This window comes from Doryrhamphus excisus, unplaced genomic scaffold, assembly GCF_030265055.1.
Source record: "Doryrhamphus excisus isolate RoL2022-K1 unplaced genomic scaffold, RoL_Dexc_1.0 HiC_scaffold_37, whole genome shotgun sequence".
Taxonomy (NCBI): domain Eukaryota; kingdom Metazoa; phylum Chordata; class Actinopteri; order Syngnathiformes; family Syngnathidae; genus Doryrhamphus; species Doryrhamphus excisus.
In genome coordinates this window covers 476-25097 of record NW_026652251.1, presented here as the reverse complement: position 1 = coordinate 25097, position 24622 = coordinate 476, and the positions used below count along the sequence as shown (strand labels likewise).

General features: G+C 49.1%; 10 non-coding genes across 10 annotated transcripts; 5 read left to right on the top strand and 5 right to left on the bottom strand.

The window, feature by feature from the left end:
* Nucleotides 1-2432: 2432 nt before the first annotated feature.
* On the top strand, nt 2433-2596 carry LOC131119762 (U1 spliceosomal RNA). The gene has a single exon (XR_009126487.1). It is a non-coding gene; the product is annotated as a U1 spliceosomal RNA (small nuclear RNA).
* A 1095-nt stretch (nt 2597-3691) lies between these two features.
* LOC131119759 (U2 spliceosomal RNA) lies at nt 3692-3874 on the bottom strand. The gene has a single exon (XR_009126485.1). It is a non-coding gene; the product is annotated as a U2 spliceosomal RNA (small nuclear RNA).
* A 6315-nt stretch (nt 3875-10189) lies between these two features.
* Nucleotides 10190-10353, top strand: LOC131119754 (U1 spliceosomal RNA). The gene has a single exon (XR_009126480.1). It is a non-coding gene; the product is annotated as a U1 spliceosomal RNA (small nuclear RNA).
* Nucleotides 10354-11447: 1094 nt separating this feature from the next.
* LOC131119760 (U2 spliceosomal RNA) lies at nt 11448-11632 on the bottom strand. Its single transcript, XR_009126486.1, has one exon. It is a non-coding gene; the product is annotated as a U2 spliceosomal RNA (small nuclear RNA).
* A 6314-nt stretch (nt 11633-17946) lies between these two features.
* On the top strand, nt 17947-18110 carry LOC131119742 (U1 spliceosomal RNA). The gene has a single exon (XR_009126469.1). It is a non-coding gene; the product is annotated as a U1 spliceosomal RNA (small nuclear RNA).
* Nucleotides 18111-19205: 1095 nt separating this feature from the next.
* On the bottom strand, nt 19206-19396 carry LOC131119740 (U2 spliceosomal RNA). The gene has a single exon (XR_009126467.1). It is a non-coding gene; the product is annotated as a U2 spliceosomal RNA (small nuclear RNA).
* A 924-nt stretch (nt 19397-20320) lies between these two features.
* LOC131119731 (U1 spliceosomal RNA) lies at nt 20321-20484 on the top strand. The gene has a single exon (XR_009126459.1). It is a non-coding gene; the product is annotated as a U1 spliceosomal RNA (small nuclear RNA).
* A 1095-nt stretch (nt 20485-21579) lies between these two features.
* LOC131119739 (U2 spliceosomal RNA) lies at nt 21580-21770 on the bottom strand. Its single transcript, XR_009126466.1, has one exon. It is a non-coding gene; the product is annotated as a U2 spliceosomal RNA (small nuclear RNA).
* A 924-nt stretch (nt 21771-22694) lies between these two features.
* Nucleotides 22695-22858, top strand: LOC131119719 (U1 spliceosomal RNA). The gene has a single exon (XR_009126448.1). It is a non-coding gene; the product is annotated as a U1 spliceosomal RNA (small nuclear RNA).
* A 1095-nt stretch (nt 22859-23953) lies between these two features.
* LOC131119738 (U2 spliceosomal RNA) lies at nt 23954-24144 on the bottom strand. The gene has a single exon (XR_009126465.1). It is a non-coding gene; the product is annotated as a U2 spliceosomal RNA (small nuclear RNA).
* Nucleotides 24145-24622: the final 478 nt, after the last annotated feature.

Below are 24622 nucleotides of genomic sequence, written 5' to 3'. Positions count from 1 at the left end.
CTCCTTCACTCCAGTGGGTGAGGGTTGGAGGGGAAGAGCCTCCCTTCCCGGCCGACGTCTGGGTGTCGGTCGTTCCTGGAGTCTGCCATTAAAAGTTCGCTTCTCACGAGGGGTTGACTGCAAAACAATATTTAAAAAGGACAATTCATTCGGGGAGCCCGAGGGGAAGACTCGAGGCTCCTCCAGTGAAGAACTGTCAGAGAGAGCCTCAGGCCTTCCCCGCTTCTCTGATAAAACAGAGGAATCCGACAGCTCTGAAGCTAGTCTTTTTGCTTGTTGGCCGCTTGGTGGGATGGGTTCTTCTTCAGATTCAGGTGATGGTAGGCTGACTTCCAGGTGAGTGCACCCTTCGCTTGCCAGCAGACCACTCTGAGTCATGGATTCTGGGGCCTCTGTAAGCCCCTCCCTCTGTCCCGCCTCACCTGTTTCTCCTCCAATCACAGGTTTTGGCGGGAGATTTGAATTATTTTGGGTCTCAACAGCCATATTGGCCCCAGCATTTTCCTCTCCATTTTTCTGTTCTTTTCCAGCCTTTAGCTTGTTGGCAAAGGATTTCGGGCAGTCTCTGAAGAGATGGTTTGAGTCTCCACAGAGGTTGCACTTTCTGCCATTGGTACATTGTTCAAAAGTATGTCCAATTTCTCTACATTTCCGACACACAGTCTGCTGACATGCCTCTGCCAGGTGTCCGTGCTCTCCACACTTGCGGCAGAGCTTGGGCTGACCCTGGTAGTGTATGTAGCCTCGGTTTTCTCCCAGAACTATCATTGATGGGAGATGTTTCAGACCCTGGAAGCCCTGAGGGTCCTGCCATTGCTGGATGGGGACCCTCCAGGCGCAGTTCCAGATGCCATCTTCATCCCTCACCTTCATAGCCTGGCCTTTAACCGTGCAATATCTTCCCAGCCAAAAGCAAATGTCATCTGCGGTTACTGTCTCATTAAACATTCTAACAATAACGGTTTTAGCCGCATTGTCAGTCAGTTTTTCAACGTTGAACACAGGCAACTGGGATTTCACATCTTCATAACGCGTCCAAAATTCTCTCAAAGTTGCAGCAGACTGGAAACTTACATCATAGCCTTTGTTGTAAGGCAGTGCCAAAATGCAGTTGAGGTCATCAGGTTTAAATTGAAGGATTTTTTGGATGATTTTTCTGGAAAAATCCAATCTGGACAGTCCCAGTGACTCACCCTCCATTTCCTTATATGTGAAACGCACACTGTGGTGCCTCCGCATACCGGCATAGCTGGCCGACATGGTGGAGGCACCACCAACTGAAATTTTCCTGCTCAATGAGAGTTTTAAAACAAATAAATACTTAAAAATCAATAAATACAAAAAATAAAACTTACCTTGCACTGCTGCGGGAATAAGAACAGTTAGAATACACTGAAAAGCATAGGAAATTTCCTCCCGAATGTTGGCAGAATTCTATGCACCTGAAGCATACAATTCTCCACCCAAAGGAGGTGACCGCAGTCTTAGCCAAAAGGCCGAGAAGCGATGCCGATGGGCGCTCGTAGGGGAGGAGGGCACTTCCGGCATGACAAGCTAAAGGACCGGTTGCACGCATGTTCGAATAAAATGTAGACGGAACAAACATAGCGTCAGTTATCACCCTTATATCCATTCGCTTAGACAATAGAAAGTGTTTGAATGTGCTGAAGAAGAAATGTGCCCGTGACCCTGATCAGAGACCCCCAGCGAGCCCCAGGTCCTGGAGGTGCCTGGAAGCGCCAACAGCGACCCTGCAGATGTTCACGTTAATCCTGCAAGAATGTGTCAAGAAAAGAACTCGTAAAACAATGAAAGTAATTACTCTCACACACACACACACACACACACATAGACAAACAGACACAGCTTGTACAACTGCCTCCCCCCAGTGTTGCACGACCATGCCGTAGGGGACCCCTGAAAGAGAATAAAACGAGAGGGGCGTGAACTGCATATTCACAGTGGAGCGGCATGCCACTGGGTATGTGGTTTCACTGTCCTCGCTGCGAGTAACTTTGAATATTGTTGTCTGTCTCTTCTGTATTCCTGCATTTGAGTGTTTTTTTACAAGTGTCACAGGAGTTTGAACCTGACAACCCACTGACTCATGACGACCTCGCATGTCTACACGTGTCAGGGTTAAACATATTGGCCTCTCATGTTACATGGTGTGACTAGGCACGTGGAGTCAGTACTCCAGTCTCCCCATTGAACGTCTGCAGCAACTGCACTAAGCCACTTGCTGCCGCTGCCTTTGCTCAGAATGAAGTCACACGAGAGCCACACAGACCGACTCCTTGAGACAACCAGAGTACGTTCTCTGAATTTGGACACAGGTCCAGTGGCTGGGCTTGTTGCGGGCGACCTGATGAGACCACCACTTAGCATGTGGCATGTGCGAGAGACTCCTCCGGGCGAGACCGGTCCAATTCATACTTACCTGGCAGGGGAGATACCATGATCAAGAAGGTGGTTCACCCAGGGCGAGGCTCAGCCATTGCACATGGGCTGAGCTGACCTCTGCGAATTCCCCAAATGTGGGAATCTCGACTGCATAATTTGTGATAGTGGGGGACTGCGTTCGCGCTCTCCCCTGATCCCGTGTTTAAAACAAGAGGCAGGTGCAGCGCCGTGCCGAGCTCCTTGGCTTGCGAGTGCAGCCGGACTCGAGCAAGAAACGACCAGGCCAGCACTACCTTGTACGCTTGCTGGAAAGGTCTGCCCGTCCGCGGGAGACAACCAACCAACCAGCCGAGAGGCCGATCTGCTCTCAGTCAGGAAACCTCAATGAAAAACGGCAACCAGGCAGAGAAAGGGGCGTCGGCCAAGCGCCTCCACTTTACCGGCACACCGGAACCACTGGCCACAGCGGACCAGGTGGCCGTCAGAAACAACCGTCCAACTCAAGCGGAAGCGGCTCAAATTGCTGTTGTCGCTCTCAGCGGCCTTCCCAGCCGCAGAGGCAACCGCTTCGGATCTTTATGTCCAAGGAAGGCAAGCAGCGACACCCAAGATGGAAGCCACAACATTGTGGTTCATGGTAAACCTACCCGCACAGGCCAGCTCCTGCACTTTGAGTCCCTTCGCCCACTGGAACCCGAGCCAGAAGCTGTCAGAAGCGCAAACAAGAGAGCAGAAAATACCGGGTCACTCACTCACCGAGGGTGGCAGACGCACAATTTACAGGCTCTGACCGCCTGTGGCTATCCCACGTGGTTTTTTTTTTTTTTTTTTCCTTTTTTTGTCACAGCCAACACACAAAGGGCCACCAAACCCGACCCTGAGAAGCCAAACGGAAGACGGAAAAGCCCCTTATGCCACTGGTTTGTGGAGGAAACTTGGAAGGCCTCCACCAGACAAGATCATCGTGTCAGATTCCATCCAGCAGTTGATCAATGCGACACTCACAGGGCCCCGGGAAGCGCGCACGAAACCTGAGCATCAGGAGCCGGTGGGAGACTGCAGGAGGCAAGGCTGACAAAAAGTGGCTGACACCCTCTGGAGACCGGCTGCTGCGAGGGAAATGGGGTCCACGGAGTGCGCAGACACAGTGCCCCGCTACCACGAGCCATTTCCTCTGCAGAATTACTGCTCAGGGGGCACCAAACGTGAGCACGTTCAGTGCATTTCTTTCAGCATCATCCACAAGATGCACCCTGCCAGAGTCTGCTGTTGCTGTTTACACAAGAAGGAGAAGTGCACCGTTCCTGGAAGCGCTGCAATACCAGGTCGATGTGTGGAGCGGATGGCGCAAGCCCCAATCGCAGCTCCCTGTTCCAAAAAGCAATTTAATATTTAGTCCCCTGTTGGGGGACGTATCAGATATTAAACTGATAAGAACAGATTTTTTTTTTTTTTTTTTTTGAAACTGTTTATTGACACTAATACAAAATTTCACCACATTTCATTATTTTTTGAAAACTGCCCTTTAAAAAAAAAGGTAAAATACACACCACATTTAATATAAAAGTGTTCAATTAACTTTTTGTTTTTGTTAAAAACTAGTGCTGTGGGCAGTAAAATGTGTAAAATTTGTACAAAACATTTTAAAATATCATAAAAAAAGAAGCTTCAATGTCTTCTGCTCTACAGGAGCGCAGTGAGTCCTTATCAATAGTCTCTACATCCCACTCTCCCAGACAGCTAATCTCCAGGACACTGTCAGGGTACCCTCAGATCCTTATCCTTCTTCTCTTTCTCCTCCTTCTTCTCTCGGAGAGTCAGGCTGCCGCTGCCGAGACCTTTTCAGTGAAGCTCCGGGTGCCACCTCCGGGTGGGCACAGACGATTCTTCTTTGTGGCTGTGTCCTTGGCCCGCCGCTTGCAGCTGTGAGGGTTGCTGCAGCCATTCGGATCACAGCCACGGGGGGGATCTGTCTGTGCCTCCTTACCAGCAAGTTGCGGGAGGTCCAGATGGCGTCTTTGATGGCGGCGAGGGCGAGCCACTGCTTTCCGAAGTCTTTGTCGGTTGACTTCTGGTGGCTCACCCCGTACAGCACAAGCTGTTCATTTAGGACCTCCCTTGCTGGCAAGTCCGGGAAATTTAGGTCGCCGGCTGTCGCCCACAGGTCTACGGCAGCACTGCACTCCCAGAGGAGGTGCCTCACCGACTCTGGTGCGCCACAACCCGGTCGGGGGCAAGTTGGGTTCGCTGACATTCCTCGGGAGTGCATAACAGACCTGACTGGGAGGATCTCGTGGGCTACCATCCATGACAGGTCCCGAAGTCTGTTTGGGAGAGCAGGATGGTTCACATTGCGCCAAACCGATGTGGGCTCGCCGAAAGCAAGCCCGCGCACTGGGCTCACTGGGTCCCGCTCCTGCACAACAGAAATGACAGAGCGATGATTTTTTAAAATGTCTAATGTTTGTCTTTCTAAATTAAAATGTTTTAAAAAAGTCCTTATAAATATATATGCCGGTGGTAAGTTAAAAGCCACAGGTATCGTTAGATCTGTTGGAATCATTTTTAGTTTTCTTAAGTAGGAGCCCATCCAGTATCGTACCAAGGCTTTGGTCTTGGGAGTACTGGATGAGCCCACTGCATTTTCCAGGTGCAATGCTATATATCTTGCGCCTAAAAACAGTTTCAGATCTGGTAATGCTTTTCCACCTTTTTCTTTTGCCTTTTTGAGAGTATCTCTTCTCACTCTCTCCCACTTGGAGCCCCAAAGGAAATAAAAAATGGCTCGATCTAGTTCTAAAAGCACATGTCTTTTGGGGATAAAAACAGAGCTGATCAGTAAAAGCAAAGGTAAAATCACAGCTTTTATGATTAAAACCTTTCCCTCTAAAGTCAGTTGTCTTAGTCCCCAAAAGCCCAGTCTTTGTCTCACTTTCCCTACCACGTCTCCCCAGTTGGTTTCCCCTCCCCCTTCCTTGCCAAATTTAATTCCCAGTATTTTTTGGTCAGTCTGTGTCACAGTCAGGGGAAGTCCTATTTTCTCTGTTGCCGTCCAGGGTCCGTAAAATTGGGCTTGGGTCTTATCCCTATTGAGTTTGGACCCAGAGGCCCCTCCAAACCAGTCAGTCAGGTCCAGTGTTCTGTTAACTGATGTAATATTTGTGCATAAAATGTTAAAATCGTCCATGTATAAAATGCATTTTGTCGTCAGTCCCCCTGGAATAGTCACCCCGTTGATCCATTTGTCCCTTCTCAAAATCTGTGCCAGGGGTTCTATACATAAAATATACAGGAGGGCAGATAACGGACATCCCTGACGGACGCCACAGTTGATTTTAACTGCTTTTGTCAGATTCCCGTTAACCACAAATTTGCTGGTAATATCCTGGTACAGCAGTCCCACCCACGCTACGAACCTTTTTGGAAAACCCACTTTTTGCAGTACCCTAAAAAGGTACTGGTGCGAGACCCGATCAAAGGCTTTCTCAAAGTCTAAATTTAGTACTACTAGCCGAATATTTCTGTCTCTCGCAAGACAGATGGTGTCACGGATCAGCATGAGGCTGTCTGTGATCTTCCTCCCAGGGATGGCACAGGTTTGATCCGGATTGATCAAGTCGTCTAAAACCATGGTCATACGTGTGGCTAAAAGTTTGCTAAAAAGTTTACAGTCACAGTTTAAAAGGGTGATCGGTCTCCAGTTTTTCAAGTCGGTCTTGTCTTTAGTTTTGTAAAGGAGTGTCACTATCCCTACTCTAAAACTGTCAGGTAGTCGGCTACTTTGGTCAAATTCATTAAAAACAGTGAGTAAGTCTGGTGCTAAAATGTCCCAAAAAGTTAAATAAAATTCCAAGGGAAGTCCATCCTCCCCGGGGGACTTCCCTTTCTTAAAAGCCCTGATACATTTATTTAACTCTTCGTGACTAAAATCCTGTGTTAAAACTATGTTTTCATCCACTGTTTTTTCCATAAAATCTAGTGCTCTTGAGATGACCTCTGGGTTTGTATTTTTGATTTCATATAGTTCTTGGTAGAAGAATTCTACCGTTTCATTTATCTCATTTTTTGTCTCCACCATGTACCCGTCTTTGTTTTTTAATTTAAAAATACCTCCTGCTTTGCTCATAATCTTTTTAAAGAAGTACCGGGTACATTTTTCTCCTTCTTCAATTTCTTTTTCCTTACTCCTTAGAAGCACCCCTTTACTTTTAATTTCCGCTAAGGCAGCCATTTCATTTTTTACCTGTTTGATTTCTTCATTAAAATTCAGCCCTCTTTGTGTTAAGTAAAAATAACGTTGTAAACGTTTTTGCAGTCCCAGCATGCATCTCTTTTCTTTATTACATTTTTTTCGCCCTGCTTTTTTAAAAAAGGTCCGGGTCCTTGCCTTCACCATTTCCCACCACTGTGCTCGTGACTCATGCAAGTCTTGAAGGGTCTGCCAGTCCCTGAACCGCTCCCTGTACTGGTTGACCAAATCTTGATCTTCCAGCAGGGAGCAGTTCAGTTTCCACAGACCTCTTCCCACCGCTGCACCAGACGGGAGCGAAAGAGTGCAGGTGAGAACCAGGTGGTCAGAGAAGAAAACAGGGGTCAATCTAGCATCAGTAGGGGCCCAGTCCCGTGTGAATATATAATCTATGCGAGAGGCTCTGGTGCTGTCACCACTGAACCAGGTGAAGCCCTCCTCTCTGGGATGCATGGCTTTATAACAGTCATGTAAGTTAAAATCCCTACTCATGTCCTGTAATAAAACTGATGTTTTATCTACTTTAAAATCTTCCCCCACCCCCTTTCTGTCTTTCCTACTTAAAATACAATTAAAATCCCCACCCACTATAAAAGGTACCCGGCCTAGCATGTGGGACTGCAAGTTTTCTAAAAAATCATACCTTTCATTTTTGTCGTTAGAACCATAAATATTTAAGAGGTTAAAATCCTGTCCCATAAAAGTCAAATGTGTTAATAGTGCTCGCCCTTCCCTCACCACAGTGCTCCCCTTTACCGTGACATGTGGGTTTTTAATTAAAATGGCCACGCCATCATTTTTATTTTCATTTGACCCACTCCATAAGGATGTTTGTGGCCACATTTCTTCCCACTGCTTGTAGTTTGTTAAAAAGGGCAAACCACATTCTTGTAATAAAAACACATCTGACTTAAAAGTTTGAAGGAAGGATAAAACACTTTGAGCTCTAACTTTCGACTTCACACTTCTCACATTGATGGTAGAGAAGGTGAGAGTCATAAGTATGTTTTTAAAATTAAAAAAACAAACTTAAAAGGGCCTAAAAGTTAAATAATTGCTCTAAAATTTATACTGTGACTATGAGATTTCTTGTGAGTGAGGCTCCTCCTTCACTCCAGTGGGTGAGGGTTGGAGGGGAAGAGCCTCCCTTCCAGGCCGACGTCTGGGTGTCGGTCGTTCCTGGAGTCTGCCATTAAAAGTTCGCTTCTCACGAGGGGTTGACTGCAAAACAATATTTAAAAAGGACAATTCATTCGGGGAGTCCGAGGGGAAGACTCGAGGCTCCTCCAGTGAAGAACTGTCAGAGAGAGCCTCAGGCCTTCCCCGCTTCTCTGATAAAACAGAGGAATCCGACAGCTCTGAAGCTAGTCTTTTTGCTTGTTGGCCGCTTGGTGGGATGGGTTCTTCTTCAGATTCAGGTGATGGTAGGCTGACTTCCAGGTGAGTGCACTCTTCGCCTGCCAGCAGACCACTCTGAGTCATGGATTCTGGGGCCTCTGTAAGCCCCTCCCTCTGTCCCGCCTCACCTGTTTCTCCTCCAATCACAGGTTTTGGCGGGAGATTTGAATTATTTTGGGTCTCAACAGCCATATTGGCCCCAGCATTTTCCTCTCCATTTCTCTTTTCTTTTCCAGCCTTTAGCTTGTTGGCAAAGGATTTCGGGCAGTCTCTGAAGAGATGGTTTGAGTCTCCACAGAGGTTGCACTTTCTGCCATTGGTACATTGTTCAAAAGTATGTCCAATTTCTCTACATTTCCGACACACAGTCTGCTGACATGCCTCTGCCAGGTGCCCGTGCTCTCCACACTTGCGGCAGAGCTTGGGCTGACCCTGGTAGTGTATGTAGCCTCGGTTTTCTCCCAGAACTATCATTGATGGGAGATGTTTCAGACCCTGGAAGCCCTGAGGGTCCTGCCATTGCTGGATGGGGACCCTCCAGGCGCAGTTCCAGATGCCGTCTTCATCCCTCACCTTCATAGCCTGGCCTTTAACCGTGCAATATCTTCCCAGCCAAAAGCAAATGTCATCTGCGGTCACTGTCTCATTAAACATTCTAACAATAACGGTTTTAGCCGCATTGTCAGTCAGTTTTTCAACGTTGAACACAGGCAACTGGGATTTCACATCTTCATAACGCGTCCAAAATTCTCTCAAAGTTGCAGCAGACTGGAAACTTACATCATAGCCTTTGTTGTAAGGCAGTGCCAAAATGCAGTTGAGGTCATCAGGTTTAAATTGAAGGATTTTTTGGATGATTTTTCTGGAAAAATCCAATCTGGACAGTCCCAGTGACTCACCCTCCATTTCCTTATATGTGAAACGCACACTGTGGTGCCTCCGCATACCGGCATAGCTGGCCGACATGGTGGAGGCACCACCAACTGAAATTTTCCTGCTCAATGAGAGATTTAAAACAAATAAATACTTAAAAAAGCAATAAATACAAAAAATAAAACTTACCTTGCACTGCTGCGGGAATAAGAAAAGTTAAAATACACTGAAAAGCGTAGGAAATTTCCTCCCGAATGTTGGCAGAATTCTATGCACCTGAAGCATACAATTCTCCACCCAAAGGAGGTGACCGCAGTCTTAGCCAAAAGGCCGAGAAGCGATGCCGATGGGCGCTCGTAGGGGAGGAGGGCACTTCCGGCATGACAAGCTAAAGGACCGGTTGCACGCATGTTCGAATAAAATGTAGACGGAACAAACATAGCGTCAGTTATCACCCTTATATCCATTCGCTTAGACAATAGAAAGTGTTTGAATGTGCTGAAGAAGAAATGTGCCCGTGACCCTGATCAGAGACCCCCAGCGAGCCCAAGGTCCTGGAGGTGCCTGGAAGCGCCAACAGCGACCCTGCAGATGTTCACGTTAATCCTGCAAGAATGTGTCAAGAAAAGAACTCGTAAAACAATGAAAGTAATTACTCTCTCACACACACACACACACACACATAGACAAACAGACACAGCTTGTACAACTGCCTCCCCCCAGTGTTGCACGACCATGCCGTAGGGGACCCCTGAAAGAGAATAAAACGAGAGGGGCGTGAACTGCATATTCACAGTGGAGCGGCATGCCACTGGGTATGTGGTTTCACTGTCCTCGCTGCGAGTAACTTTGAATATTGTTGTCTGTCTCTTCTGTATTCCTGCATTTGAGTGTTTTTTTACAAGTGTCACAGGAGTTTGAACCTGACAACCCACTGACTCATGACGACCTCGCATGTCTACACGTGTCAGGGTTAAACATATTGGCCTCTCATGTTACATGGTGTGACTAGGCACGTGGAGTCAGTACTCCAGTCTCCCCATTGAACGTCTGCAGCAACTGCACTAAGCCACTTGCTGCCGCTGCCTTTGCTCAGAATGAAGTCACACGAGAGCCACACAGACCGACTCCTTGAGACAACCAGAGTACGTTCTCTGAATTTGGACACAGGTCCAGTGGCTGGGCTTGTTGCGGGCGACCTGATGAGACCACCACTTAGCATGTGGCATGTGCGAGAGACTCCTCCGGGCGAGACCGGTCCAATTCATACTTACCTGGCAGGGGAGATACCATGATCAAGAAGGTGGTTCACCCAGGGCGAGGCTCAGCCATTGCACATGGGCTGAGCTGACCTCTGCGAATTCCCCAAATGTGGGAATCTCGACTGCATAATTTGTGATAGTGGGGGACTGCGTTCGCGCTCTCCCCTGATCCCGTGTTTAAAACAAGAGGCAGGTGCAGCGCCGTGCCGAGCTCCTTGGCTTGCGAGTGCAGCCGGACTCGAGCAAGAAACGACCAGGCCAGCACTACCTTGTACGCTTGCTGGAAAGGTCTGCCCGTCCGCGGGAGACAACCAACCAACCAGCCGAGAGGCCGATCTGCTCTCAGTCAGGAAACCTCAATGAAAAACGGCAACCAGGCAGAGAAAGGGGCGTCGGCCAAGCGCCTCCACTTTACCGGCACACCGGAACCACTGGCCACAGCGGACCAGGTGGCCGTCAGAAACAACCGTCCAACTCAAGCGGAAGCGGCTCAAATTGCTGTTGTCGCTCTCAGCGGCCTTCCCAGCCGCAGAGGCAACCGCTTCGGATCTTTATGTCCAAGGAAGGCAAGCAGCGACACCCAAGATGGAAGCCACAACATTGTGGTTCATGGTAAACCTACCCGCACAGGCCAGCTCCTGCACTTTGAGTCCCTTCGCCCACTGGAACCCGAGCCAGAAGCTGTCAGAAGCGCAAACAAGAGAGCAGAAAATACCGGGTCACTCACTCACCGAGGGTGGCAGACGCACAATTTACAGGCTCTGACCGCCTGTGGCTATCCCACGTGGTTTTTTTTTTTTTTTTTCCTTTTTTTGTCACAGCCAACACACAAAGGGCCACCAAACCCGACCCTGAGAAGCCAAACGGAAGACGGAAAAGCCCCTTATGCCACTGGTTTGTGGAGGAAACTTGGAAGGCCTCCACCAGACAAGATCATCGTGTCAGATTCCATCCAGCAGTTGATCAATGCGACACTCACAGGGCCCCGGGAAGCGCGCACGAAACCTGAGCATCAGGAGCCGGTGGGAGACTGCAGGAGGCAAGGCTGACAAAAAGTGGCTGACACCCTCTGGAGACCGGCTGCTGCGAGGGAAATGGGGTCCACGGAGTGCGCAGACACAGTGTCCCGCTACCACGAGCCATTTCCTCTGCAGAATTACTGCTCAGGGGGCACCAAACGTGAGCACGTTCAGTGCATTTCTTTCAGCATCATCCACAAGATGCACCCTGCCAGAGTCTGCTGTTGCTGTTTACACAAGAAGGAGAAGTGCACCGTTCCTGGAAGCGCTGCAATACCAGGTCGATGCGTGGAGCGGATGGCGCAAGCCCCAATCGCAGCTCCCTGTTCCAAAAAGCAATTTAATATTTAGTCCCCTGTTGGGGGATGTATCAGATATTAAACTGATAAGAACAGATTTTTTTTTTTTTTTTTTTTTTTTGAAACTGTTTATTGACACTAATACAAAATTTCACCACATTTCATTATTTTTTGAAAACTGCCCTTTAAAAAAAAGGTAAAATACACACCACATTTAATATAAAAGTGTTCAATTAACTTTTGTTTTTGTTAAAAACTAGTGCTACGGGCAGTAAAATGTGTAAAATTTGTACAAAACATTTTAAAATATCATAAAAAAGAAGCTTCAATGTCTTCTGCTCTACAGGAGCGCAGTGAGTCCTTATCAATAGTCCCTACATCCCACTCTCCCAGACAGCTAATCTCCAGGACACTGTCAGGGTACCCTCAGATCCTTATCCTTCTTCTCTTTCTCCTCCTTCTTCTCTCGGAGAGTCAGGCTGCCGCTGCCGAGACCTTTTCCGTGAAGCTCCGGGTGCCACCTCCGGGTGGGCACAGACGATTCTTCTTTGTGGCTGTGTCCTTGGCCCGCCGCTTGCAGCTGTGAGGGTTGCTGCAGCCATTCGGATCACAGCCACGGGGGGGATCTGTCTGTGCCTCCTTACCAGCAAGTTGCGGGAGGTCCAGATGGCGTCTTTGATGGCGGCGAGGGCGAGCCACTGCTTTCCGAAGTCTTTGTCGGTTGACTTCTGGTGGCTCACCCCGTACAGCACAAGCTGTTCATTTAGGACCTCCCTTGCTGGCAAGTCCGGGAAATTTAGGTCGCCGGCTGTCGCCCACAGGTCTACGGCAGCACTGCACTCCCAGAGGAGGTGCCTCACCGACTCTGGTGCGCCACAACCCGGTCGGGGGCAAGTTGGGTTCGCTGACATTCCTCGGGAGTGCATAACAGACCTGACTGGGAGGATCTCGTGGGCCACCATCCATGACAGGTCCCGAAGTCTGTTTGGGAGAGCAGGATGGTTCACGTTGCGCCAAACCGATGTGGGCTCGCCGAATGCAAGCCCGCGCACTGGACTCACTGGGTCCCGCTCCTGCACAACAGAAATGACAGAGCGATGATTTTTTAAAATGTCAACTGTTTGTCTTTCCAAATTGAAATGTTTTAAAAAAGTCCTTATAAATAGATATGCCGGTGGTAAGTTAAAAGCCACAGGTATCGTTAGATCTGTTGGAATCAGTTTTAGTTTTCTTAAGTAGGAGCCCATCCAGTATCGTACCAAGGCTTTGGTCTTGGGAGTACTGGATGAGCCCACTGCATTTTCCAGGTGCAATGCTATGTATCTTGCGCCTAAAAACAGTTTCAGATCTGGTATTGCTTTTCCACCTTTTTCTTTTGCCTTTTTGAGAGTATCTCTTCTCAGTCTCTCCCACTTGGAGCCCCAAAGGAAGTAAAAAATGGCTCGATCTAGTTCTAAAAGCACATGTCTTTTGGGGATAAAAACAGAGCTGATCAGTAAAAGCAAAGGTAAAATCACAGCTTTTATGATTAAAACCTTTCCCTCTAAAGTCAGTTGTCTTAGTCCCCAAAAGCCCAGTCTTTGTCTCACTTTCCCTACCACGTCTCCCCAGTTGGTTTCCCCTCCCCCTTCCTTGCCAAATTTAATTCCCAGTATTTTTTGGTCAGTCTGTGTCACAGTCAGGGGAAGTCCTATTTTCGTTGTTGCCGTCCAGGGTCCGTAAAATTGGGCTTGGGTCTTATCCCTATTGAGTTTGGACCCAGAGGCCCCTCCAAACCAGTCAGTCAGGTCCAGTGTTCTGTTAACTGATGTAATATTTGTGCATAAAATGTTAAAATCGTCCATGTATAAAATGCATTTTGTCGTCAGTCCCCCTGGAATAGTCACCCCGTTGATCCATTTGTCCCTTCTCAAAATCTGTGCCAGGGGTTCTATACATAAAATATACAGGAGGGCAGATAACGGACATCCCTGACGGACGCCACAGTTGATTTTAACTGCTTTTGTCAGATTCCCGTTAACCACAAATTTGCTGGTAATATCCTGGTACAGCAGTCCCACCCACGCTACGAACCTTTTTGGAAAACCCACTTTTTGCAGTACCCTAAAAAGGTACTGGTGCGAGACCCGATCAAAGGCTTTCTCAAAGTCTAAATTTAGTACTACTAGCCGAATATTTCTGTCTCTCGCAAGACAGATGGTGTCACGGATCAGCATGAGGCTGTCTGTGATCTTCCTCCCAGGGATGGCACAGGTTTGATCCGGGTTGATCAAGTCGTCTAAAACCATGGTCATACGTGTGGCTAAAAGTTTGCTAAAAAGTTTACAGTCACAGTTTAAAAGGGTGATCGGTCTCCAGTTTTTCAAGTCGGTCTTGTCTTTAGTTTTGTAAAGGAGTGTCACTATCCCTACTCTAAAACTGTCAGGTAGTCGGCTACTTTGGTCAAATTCATTAAAAACAGTGAGTAAGTCTGGTGCTAAAATGTCCCAAAAAGTTAAATAAAATTCCAAGGGAAGTCCATCCTCCCCGGGGGACTTCCCTTTCTTAAAAGCCCTGATACATTTATTTAACTCTTCGTGACTAAAATCCTGTGTTAAAACTATGTTTTCATCCACTGTTTTTTCCATAAAATCTAGTGCTCTTGAGATGACCTCTGGGTTTGTATTTTTGATTTCATATAGTTCTTGGTAGAAGAATTCTACCGTTTCATTTATCTCATTTTTTGTCTCCACCATGTACCCGTCTTTGTTTTTTAATTTAAAAATACCTCCTGCTTTGCTCATAATCTTTTTAAAGAAGTACCGGGTACATTTTTCTCCTTCTTCAATTTCTTTTTCCTTACTCCTTAGAAGCACCCCTTTACTTTTAATTTCCGCTAAGGCAGCCATTTCATTTTTTACCTGTTTGATTTCTTCATTAAAATTCAGCCCTTTTTGTGTTAAGTAAAAATAACGTTGTAAACGTTTTTGCAGTCCCAGCATGCATCTCTTTTCTTTATTACATTTTTTTCGCCCTGCTTTTTTAAAAAAGGTCCGGGTCCTTGCCTTCACCATTTCCCACCACTGTGCTCGTGACTCATGCAAGTCTTGAAGGGTCTGCCAGTCCCTGAACCGCTCCCTGTACTGGTTGACCAAATCTTGATCTTCCAGCAGGGAGCAGTTCAGTTTCCACAGACCTCTTCCCACCGCTGCACCAGACGGGAGCGAAAGAGTGCAGGTGAGAACCAGGTGGTCAGAGAAGAAAACAGGGGTCAATCTAGCATCAGTAGGGGCCCAGTCCCGTGTGAATATATAATCTATGCGAGAGGCTCTGGTGCTGTCACCACTGAACCAGGTGAAGCCCTCCTCTCTGGGATGCATGGCTTTATAACAGTCATGTAAGTTAAAATCCCTACTCATGTCCTGTAATAAAACTGATGTTTTATCTACTTTAAAATCTTCCCCCACCCCCTTTCTGTCTTTCCTACTTAAAATACAATTAAAATCCCCACCCACTATAAAAGGTACCCGGCCTAGCATGTGGGACTGCAAGTTTTCTAAAAAATCATACCTTTCATTTTTGTCGTTAGAACCATAAATATTTAAGAGGTTAAAATCCTGTCCCATAAAAGTCAAATGTGTTAATAGTGCTCGCCCTTCCCTCACCACAGTGCTCCCCTTTACCGTGACATGTGGGTTTTTAATTAAAATGGCCACGCCATCATTTTTATTTTCATTTGACCCACTCCATAAGGATGTTTGTGGCCACATTTCTTCCCACTGCTTGTAGTTTGTTAAAAAGGGCAAACCACATTCTTGTAATAAAAACACATCTGACTTAAAAGTTTGAAGGAAGGATAAAACACTTTGAGCTCTAACTTTCGACTTCACACTTCTCACATTGATGGTAGAGAAGGTGAGAGTCATAAGTATGTTTTTAAAATTAAAAAAACAAACTTAAAAGGGCCTAAAAGTTAAATAATTGCTCTAAAATTTATACTGTGACTATGAGATTTCTTGTGAGTGAGGCTCCTCCTTCACTCCAGTGGGTGAGGGTTGGAGGGGAAGAGCCTCCCTTCCAGGCCGACGTCTGGGTGTCGGTCGTTCCTGGAGTCTGCCATTAAAAGTTCGCTTCTCACGAGGGGTTGACTGCAAAACAATATTTAAAAAGGACAATTCATTCGGGGAGTCCGAGGGGAAGACTCGAGGCTCCTCCAGTGAAGAACTGTCAGAGAGAGCCTCAGGCCTTCCCCGCTTCTCTGATAAAACAGAGGAATCCGACAGCTCTGAAGCTAGTCTTTTTGCTTGTTGGCCGCTTGGTGGGATGGGCTCTTCTTCAGATTCAGGTGATGGTAGGCTGACTTCCAGGTGAGTGCACTCTTCGCCTGCCAGCAGACCACTCTGAGTCATGGATTCTGGGGCCTCTGTAAGCCCCTCCCTCTGTCCCGCCTCACCTGTTTCTCCTCCAATCACAGGTTTTGGCGGGAGATTTGAATTATTTTGGGTCTCAACAGCCATATTGGCCCCAGCATTTTCCTCTCCATTTCTCTTTTCTTTTCCAGCCTTTAGCTTGTTGGCAAAGGATTTCGGGCAGTCTCTGAAGAGATGGTTTGAGTCTCCACAGAGGTTGCACTTTCTGCCATTGGTACATTGTTCAAAAGTATGTCCAATTTCTCTACATTTCCGACACACAGTCTGCTGACATGCCTCTGCCAGGTGCCCGTGCTCTCCACACTTGCGGCAGAGCTTGGGCTGACCCTGGTAGTGTATGTAGCCTCGGTTTTCTCCCAGAACTATCATTGATGGGAGATGTTTCAGACCCTGGAAGCCCTGAGGGTCCTGCCATTGCTGGATGGGGACCCTCCAGGCGCAGTTCCAGATGCCGTCTTCATCCCTCACCTTCATAGCCTGGCCTTTAACCGTGCAATATCTTCCCAGCCAAAAGCAAATGTCATCTGCGGTCACTGTCTCATTAAACATTCTAACAATAACGGTTTTAGCCGCATTGTCAGTCAGTTTTTCAACGTTGAACACAGGCAACTGGGATTTCACATCTTCATAACGCGTCCAAAATTCTCTCAAAGTTGCAGCAGACTGGAAACTTACATCATAGCCTTTGTTGTAAGGCAGTGCCAAAATGCAGTTGAGGTCATCAGGTTTAAATTGAAGGATTTTTTGGATGATTTTTCTGGAAAAATCCAATCTGGACAGTCCCAGTGACTCACCCTCCATTTCCTTATATGTGAAACGCACACTGTGGTGCCTCCGCATACCGGCATAGCTGGCCGACATGGTGGAGGCACCACCAACTGAAATTTTCCTGCTCAATGAGAGATTTAAAACAAATAAATACTTAAAAAAGCAATAAATACAAAAAATAAAACTTACCTTGCACTGCTGCGGGAATAAGAAAAGTTAAAATACACTGAAAAGCGTAGGAAATTTCCTCCCGAATGTTGGCAGAATTCTATGCACCTGAAGCATACAATTCTCCACCCAAAGGAGGTGACCACAGTCTTAGCCAAAAGGCCGAGAAGCGATGCCGATGGGCGCTCGTAGGGGAGGAGGGCACTTCCGGCATGACAAGCTAAAGGACCGGTTGCACGCATGTTCGAATAAAATGTAGACGGAACAAACATAGCGTCAGTTATCACCCTTATATCCATTCGCTTAGACAATAGAAAGTGTTTGAATGTGCTGAAGAAGAAATGTGCCCGTGACCCTGATCGGAGACCCCCAGCGAGCCCCAGGTCCTGGAGGTGCCTGGAAGCGCCAACAGCGACCCTGCAGATGTTCACGTTAATCCTGCAAGAATGTGTCAAGAAAAGAACTCGTAAAACAATGAAAGTAATTACTCACACACACACACACACACACACACATAGACAAACAGACACAGCTTGTACAACTGCCTCCCCCCAGTGTTGCACGACCATGCCGTAGGGGACCCCTGAAAGAGAATAAAACGAGAGGGGCGTGAACTGCATATTCACAGTGGAGCGGCATGCCACTGGGTATGTGGTTTCACTGTCCTCGCTGCGAGTAACTTTGAATATTGTTGTCTGTCTCTTCTGTATTCCTGCATTTGAGTGTTTTTTTACAAGTGTCACAGGAGTTTGAACCTGACAACCCACTGACTCATGACGACCTCGCATGTCTACACGTGTCAGGGTTAAACATATTGGCCTCTCATGTTACATGGTGTGACTAGGCACGTGGAGTCAGTACTCCAGTCTCCCCATTGAACGTCTGCAGCAACTGCACTAAGCCACTTGCTGCCGCTGCCTTTGCTCAGAATGAAGTCACACGAGAGCCACACAGACCGACTCCTTGAGACAACCAGAGTACGTTCTCTGAATTTGGACACAGGTCCAGTGGCTGGGCTTGTTGCGGGCGACCTGATGAGACCACCACTTAGCATGTGGCATGTGCGAGAGACTCCTCCGGGCGAGACCGGTCCAATTCATACTTACCTGGCAGGGGAGATACCATGATCAAGAAGGTGGTTCACCCAGGGCGAGGCTCAGCCATTGCACATGGGCTGAGCTGACCTCTGCGAATTCCCCAAATGTGGGAATCTCGACTGCATAATTTGTGATAGTGGGGGACTGCGTTCGCGCTCTCCCCTGATCCCGTGTTTAAAACAAGAGGCAGGTGCAGCGCCGTGCCGAGCTCCTTGGCTTGCGAGTGCAGCCGGACTCGAGCAAGAAACGACCAGGCCAGCACTACCTTGTACGCTTGCTGGAAAGGTCTGCCCGTCCGCGGGAGACAACCAACCAACCAGCCGAGAGGCCGATCTGCTCTCAGTCAGGAAACCTCAATGAAAAACGGCAACCAGGCAGAGAAAGGGGCGTCGGCCAAGCGCCTCCACTTTACCGGCACACCGGAACCACTGGCCACAGCGGACCAGGTGGCCGTCAGAAACAACCGTCCAACTCAAGCGGAAGCGGCTCAAATTGCTGTTGTCGCTCTCAGCGGCCTTCCCAGCCGCAGAGGCAACCGCTTCGGATCTTTATGTCCAAGGAAGGCAAGCAGCGACACCCAAGATGGAAGCCACAACATTGTGGTTCATGGTAAACCTACCCGCACAGGCCAGCTCCTGCACTTTGAGTCCCTTCGCCCACTGGAACCCGAGCCAGAAGCTGTCAGAAGCGCAAACAAGAGAGCAGAAAATACCGGGTCACTCACTCACCGAGGGTGGCAGACGCACAATTTACAGGCTCTGACCGCCTGTGGCTATCCCACGTGGTTTTTTTTTTTTTTTTTTCCTTTTTTTGTCACAGCCAACACACAAAGGGCCACCAAACCCGACCCTGAGAAGCCAAACGGAAGACGGAAAAGCCCCTTATGCCACTGGTTTGTGGAGGAAACTTGGAAGGCCTCCACCAGACAAGATCATCGTGTCAGATTCCATCCAGCAGTTGATCAATGCGACACTCACAGGGCCCCGGGAAGCGCGCACGAAACCTGAGCATCAGGAGCCGGTGGGAGACTGCAGGAGGCAAGGCTGACAAAAAGTGGCTGACACCCTCTGGAGACCGGCTGCTGCGAGGGAAATGGGGTCCACGGAGTGCGCAGACACAGTGTCCCGCTACCACGAGCCATTTCCTCTGCAGAATTACTGCTCAGGGGGCACCAAACGTGAGCACGTTCAGTGCATTTCTTTCAGCATCATCCACAAGATGCACCCTGCCAGAGTCTGCTGTTGCTGTTTACACAAGAAGGAGAAGTGCACCGTTCCTGGAAGCGCTGCAATACCAGGTCGATGCGTGGAGCGGATGGCGCAAGCCCCAATCGCAGCTCCCTGTTCCAAAAAGCAATTTAATATTTAGTCCCCTGTTGGGGGACGTATCAGATATTAAACTGATAAGAACAGATACTACACTTGATCTTAGCCAAAAGGCCGAGAAGCGATGCCGATGGGCGCTCGTAGGGGAGGAGGGCACTTCCGGCATGACAAGCTAAAGGACCGGTTGCACGCATGTTCGAATAAAATGTAGACGGAACAAACATAGCGTCAGTTATCACCCTTATATCCATTCGCTTAGACAATAGAAAGTGTTTGAATGTGCTGAAGAAGAAATGTGCCCGTGACCCTGATCGGAGACCCCCAGCGAGCCCCAGGTCCTGGAGGTGCCTGGAAGCGCCAACAGCGACCCTGCAGATGTTCACGTTAATCCTGCAAGAATGTGTCAAGAAAAGAACTCGTAAAACAATGAAAGTAATTACTCTCACACACACACACACACACACACATAGACAAACAGACACAGCTTGTACAACTGCCTCCCCCCAGTGTTGCACGACCATGCCGTAGGGGACCCCTGAAAGAGAATAAAACGAGAGGGGCGTGAACTGCATATTCACAGTGGAGCGGCATGCCACTGGGTATGTGGTTTCACTGTCCTCGCTGCGAGTAACTTTGAATATTGTTGTCTGTCTCTTCTGTATTCCTGCATTTGAGTGTTTTTTTACAAGTGTCACAGGAGTTTGAACCTGACAACCCACTGACTCATGACGACCTCGCATGTCTACACGTGTCAGGGTTAAACATATTGGCCTCTCATGTTACATGGTGTGACTAGGCACGTGGAGTCAGTACTCCAGTCTCCCCATTGAACGTCTGCAGCAACTGCACTAAGCCACTTGCTGCCGCTGCCTTTGCTCAGAATGAAGTCACACGAGAGCCACACAGACCGACTCCTTGAGACAACCAGAGTACGTTCTCTGAATTTGGACACAGGTCCAGTGGCTGGGCTTGTTGCGGGCGACCTGATGAGACCACCACTTAGCATGTGGCATGTGCGAGAGACTCCTCCGGGCGAGACCGGTCCAATTCATACTTACCTGGCAGGGGAGATACCATGATCAAGAAGGTGGTTCACCCAGGGCGAGGCTCAGCCATTGCACATGGGCTGAGCTGACCTCTGCGAATTCCCCAAATGTGGGAATCTCGACTGCATAATTTGTGATAGTGGGGGACTGCGTTCGCGCTCTCCCCTGATCCCGTGTTTAAAACAAGAGGCAGGTGCAGCGCCGTGCCGAGCTCCTTGGCTTGCGAGTGCAGCCGGACTCGAGCAAGAAACGACCAGGCCAGCACTACCTTGTACGCTTGCTGGAAAGGTCTGCCCGTCCGCGGGAGACAACCAACCAACCAGCCGAGAGGCCGATCTGCTCTCAGTCAGGAAACCTCAATGAAAAACGGCAACCAGGCAGAGAAAGGGGCGTCGGCCAAGCGCCTCCACTTTACCGGCACACCGGAACCACTGGCCACAGCGGACCAGGTGGCCGTCAGAAACAACCGTCCAACTCAAGCGGAAGCGGCTCAAATTGCTGTTGTCGCTCTCAGCGGCCTTCCCAGCCGCAGAGGCAACCGCTTCGGATCTTTATGTCCAAGGAAGGCAAGCAGCGACACCCAAGATGGAAGCCACAACATTGTGGTTCATGGTAAACCTACCCGCACAGGCCAGCTCCTGCACTTTGAGTCCCTTCGCCCACTGGAACCCGAGCCAGAAGCTGTCAGAAGCGCAAACAAGAGAGCAGAAAATACCGGGTCACTCACTCACCGAGGGTGGCAGACGCACAATTTACAGGCTCTGACCGCCTGTGGCTATCCCACGTGGTTTTTTTTTTTTTTTTTTCCTTTTTTTGTCACAGCCAACACACAAAGGGCCACCAAACCCGACCCTGAGAAGCCAAACGGAAGACGGAAAAGCCCCTTATGCCACTGGTTTGTGGAGGAAACTTGGAAGGCCTCCACCAGACAAGATCATCGTGTCAGATTCCATCCAGCAGTTGATCAATGCGACACTCACAGGGCCCCGGGAAGCGCGCACGAAACCTGAGCATCAGGAGCCGGTGGGAGACTGCAGGAGGCAAGGCTGACAAAAAGTGGCTGACACCCTCTGGAGACCGGCTGCTGCGAGGGAAATGGGGTCCACGGAGTGCGCAGACACAGTGTCCCGCTACCACGAGCCATTTCCTCTGCAGAATTACTGCTCAGGGGGCACCAAACGTGAGCACGTTCAGTGCATTTCTTTCAGCATCATCCACAAGATGCACCCTGCCAGAGTCTGCTGTTGCTGTTTACACAAGAAGGAGAAGTGCACCGTTCCTGGAAGCGCTGCAATACCAGGTCGATGCGTGGAGCGGATGGCGCAAGCCCCAATCGCAGCTCCCTGTTCCAAAAAGCAATTTAATATTTAGTCCCCTGTTGGGGGACGTATCAGATATTAAACTGATAAGAACAGATACTACACTTGATCTTAGCCAAAAGGCCGAGAAGCGATGCCGATGGGCGCTCGTAGGGGAGGAGGGCACTTCCGGCATGACAAGCTAAAGGACCGGTTGCACGCATGTTCGAATAAAATGTAGACGGAACAAACATAGCGTCAGTTATCACCCTTATATCCATTCGCTTAGACAATAGAAAGTGTTTGAATGTGCTGAAGAAGAAATGTGCCCGTGACCCTGATCGGAGACCCCCAGCGAGCCCCAGGTCCTGGAGGTGCCTGGAAGCGCCAACAGCGACCCTGCAGATGTTCACGTTAATCCTGCAAGAATGTGTCAAGAAAAGAACTCGTAAAACAATGAAAGTAATTACTCTCACACACACACACACACACACACATAGACAAACAGACACAGCTTGTACAACTGCCTCCCCCCAGTGTTGCACGACCATGCCGTAGGGGACCCCTGAAAGAGAATAAAACGAGAGGGGCGTGAACTGCATATTCACAGTGGAGCGGCATGCCACTGGGTATGTGGTTTCACTGTCCTCGCTGCGAGTAACTTTGAATATTGTTGTCTGTCTCTTCTGTATTCCTGCATTTGAGTGTTTTTTTACAAGTGTCACAGGAGTTTGAACCTGACAACCCACTGACTCATGACGACCTCGCATGTCTACACGTGTCAGGGTTAAACATATTGGCCTCTCATGTTACATGGTGTGACTAGGCACGTGGAGTCAGTACTCCAGTCTCCCCATTGAACGTCTGCAGCAACTGCACTAAGCCACTTGCTGCCGCTGCCTTTGCTCAGAATGAAGTCACACGAGAGCCACACAGACCGACTCCTTGAGACAACCAGAGTACGTTCTCTGAATTTGGACACAGGTCCAGTGGCTGGGCTTGTTGCGGGCGACCTGATGAGACCACCACTTAGCATGTGGCATGTGCGAGAGACTCCTCCGGGCGAGACCGGTCCAATTCATACTTACCTGGCAGGGGAGATACCATGATCAAGAAGGTGGTTCACCCAGGGCGAGGCTCAGCCATTGCACATGGGCTGAGCTGACCTCTGCGAATTCCCCAAATGTGGGAATCTCGACTGCATAATTTGTGATAGTGGGGGACTGCGTTCGCGCTCTCCCCTGATCCCGTGTTTAAAACAAGAGGCAGGTGCAGCGCCGTGCCGAGCTCCTTGGCTTGCGAGTGCAGCCGGACTCGAGCAAGAAACGACCAGGCCAGCACTACCTTGTACGCTTGCTGGAAAGGTCTGCCCGTCCGCGGGAGACAACCAACCAACCAGCCGAGAGGCCGATCTGCTCTCAGTCAGGAAACCTCAATGAAAAACGGCAACCAGGCAGAGAAAGGGGCGTCGGCCAAGCGCCTCCACTTTACCGGCACACCGGAACCACTGGCCACAGCGGACCAGGTGGCCGTCAGAAACAACCGTCCAACTCAAGCGGAAGCGGCTCAAATTGCTGTTGTCGCTCTCAGCGGCCTTCCCAGCCGCAGAGGCAACCGCTTCGGATCTTTATGTCCAAGGAAGGCAGGCAGCGACACCCAAGATGGAAGCCACAACATTGTGGTTCATGGTAAACCTACCCGCACAGGCCAGCTCCTGCACTTTGAGTCCCTTCGCCCACTGGAACCCGAGCCAGAAGCTGTCAGAAGCGCAAACAAGAGAGCAGAAAATACCGGGTCACTCACTCACCGAGGGTGGCAGACGCACAATTTACAGGCTCTGACCGCCTGTGGCTATCCCACGTGGTTTTTTTTTTTTTTTTTTCCTTTTTTTGTCACAGCCAACACACAAAGGGCCACCAAACCCGACCCTGAGAAGCCAAACGGAAGACGGAAAAGCCCCTTATGCCACTGGTTTGTGGAGGAAACTTGGAAGGCCTCCACCAGACAAGATCATCGTGTCAGATTCCATCCAGCAGTTGATCAATGCGACACTCACAGGGCCCCGGGAAGCGCGCACGAAACCTGAGCATCAGGAGCCGGTGGGAGACTGCAGGAGGCAAGGCTGACAAAAAGTGGCTGACACCCTCTGGAGACCGGCTGCTGCGAGGGAAATGGGGTCCACGGAGTGCGCAGACACAGTGTCCCGCTACCACGAGCCATTTCCTCTGCAGAATTACTGCTCAGGGGGCACCAAACGTGAGCACGTTCAGTGCATTTCTTTCAGCATCATCCACAAGATGCACCCTGCCAGAGTCTGCTGTTGCTGTTTACACAAGAAGGAGAAGTGCACCGTTCCTGGAAGCGCTGCAATACCAGGTCGATGCGTGGAGCGGATGGCGCAAGCCCCAATCGCAGCTCCCTGTTCCAAAAAGCAATTTAATATTTAGTCCCCTGTTGGGGGACGTATCAGATATTAAACTGATAAGAACAGATACTACACTTGATCTTAGCCAAAAGGCCGAGAAGCGATGCCGATGGGCGCTCGTAGGGGAGGAGGGCACTTCCGGCATGACAAGCTAAAGGACCGGTTGCACGCATGTTCGAATAAAATGTAGACGGAACAAACATAGCGTCAGTTATCACCCTTATATCCATTCGCTTAGACAATAGAAAGTGTTTGAATGTGCTGAAGAAGAAATGTGCCCGTGACCCTGATCGGAGACCCCCAGCGAGCCCCAGGTCCTGGAGGTGCCTGGAAGCGCCAACAGCGACCCTGCAGATGTTCACGTTAATCCTGCAAGAATGTGTCAAGAAAAGAACTCGTAAAACAATGAAAGTAATTACTCTCACACACACACACACACACACACATAGACAAACAGACACAGCTTGTACAACTGCCTCCCCCCAGTGTTGCACGACCATGCCGTAGGGGACCCCTGAAAGAGAATAAAACGAGAGGGGCGTGAACTGCATATTCACAGTGGAGCGGCATGCCACTGGGTATG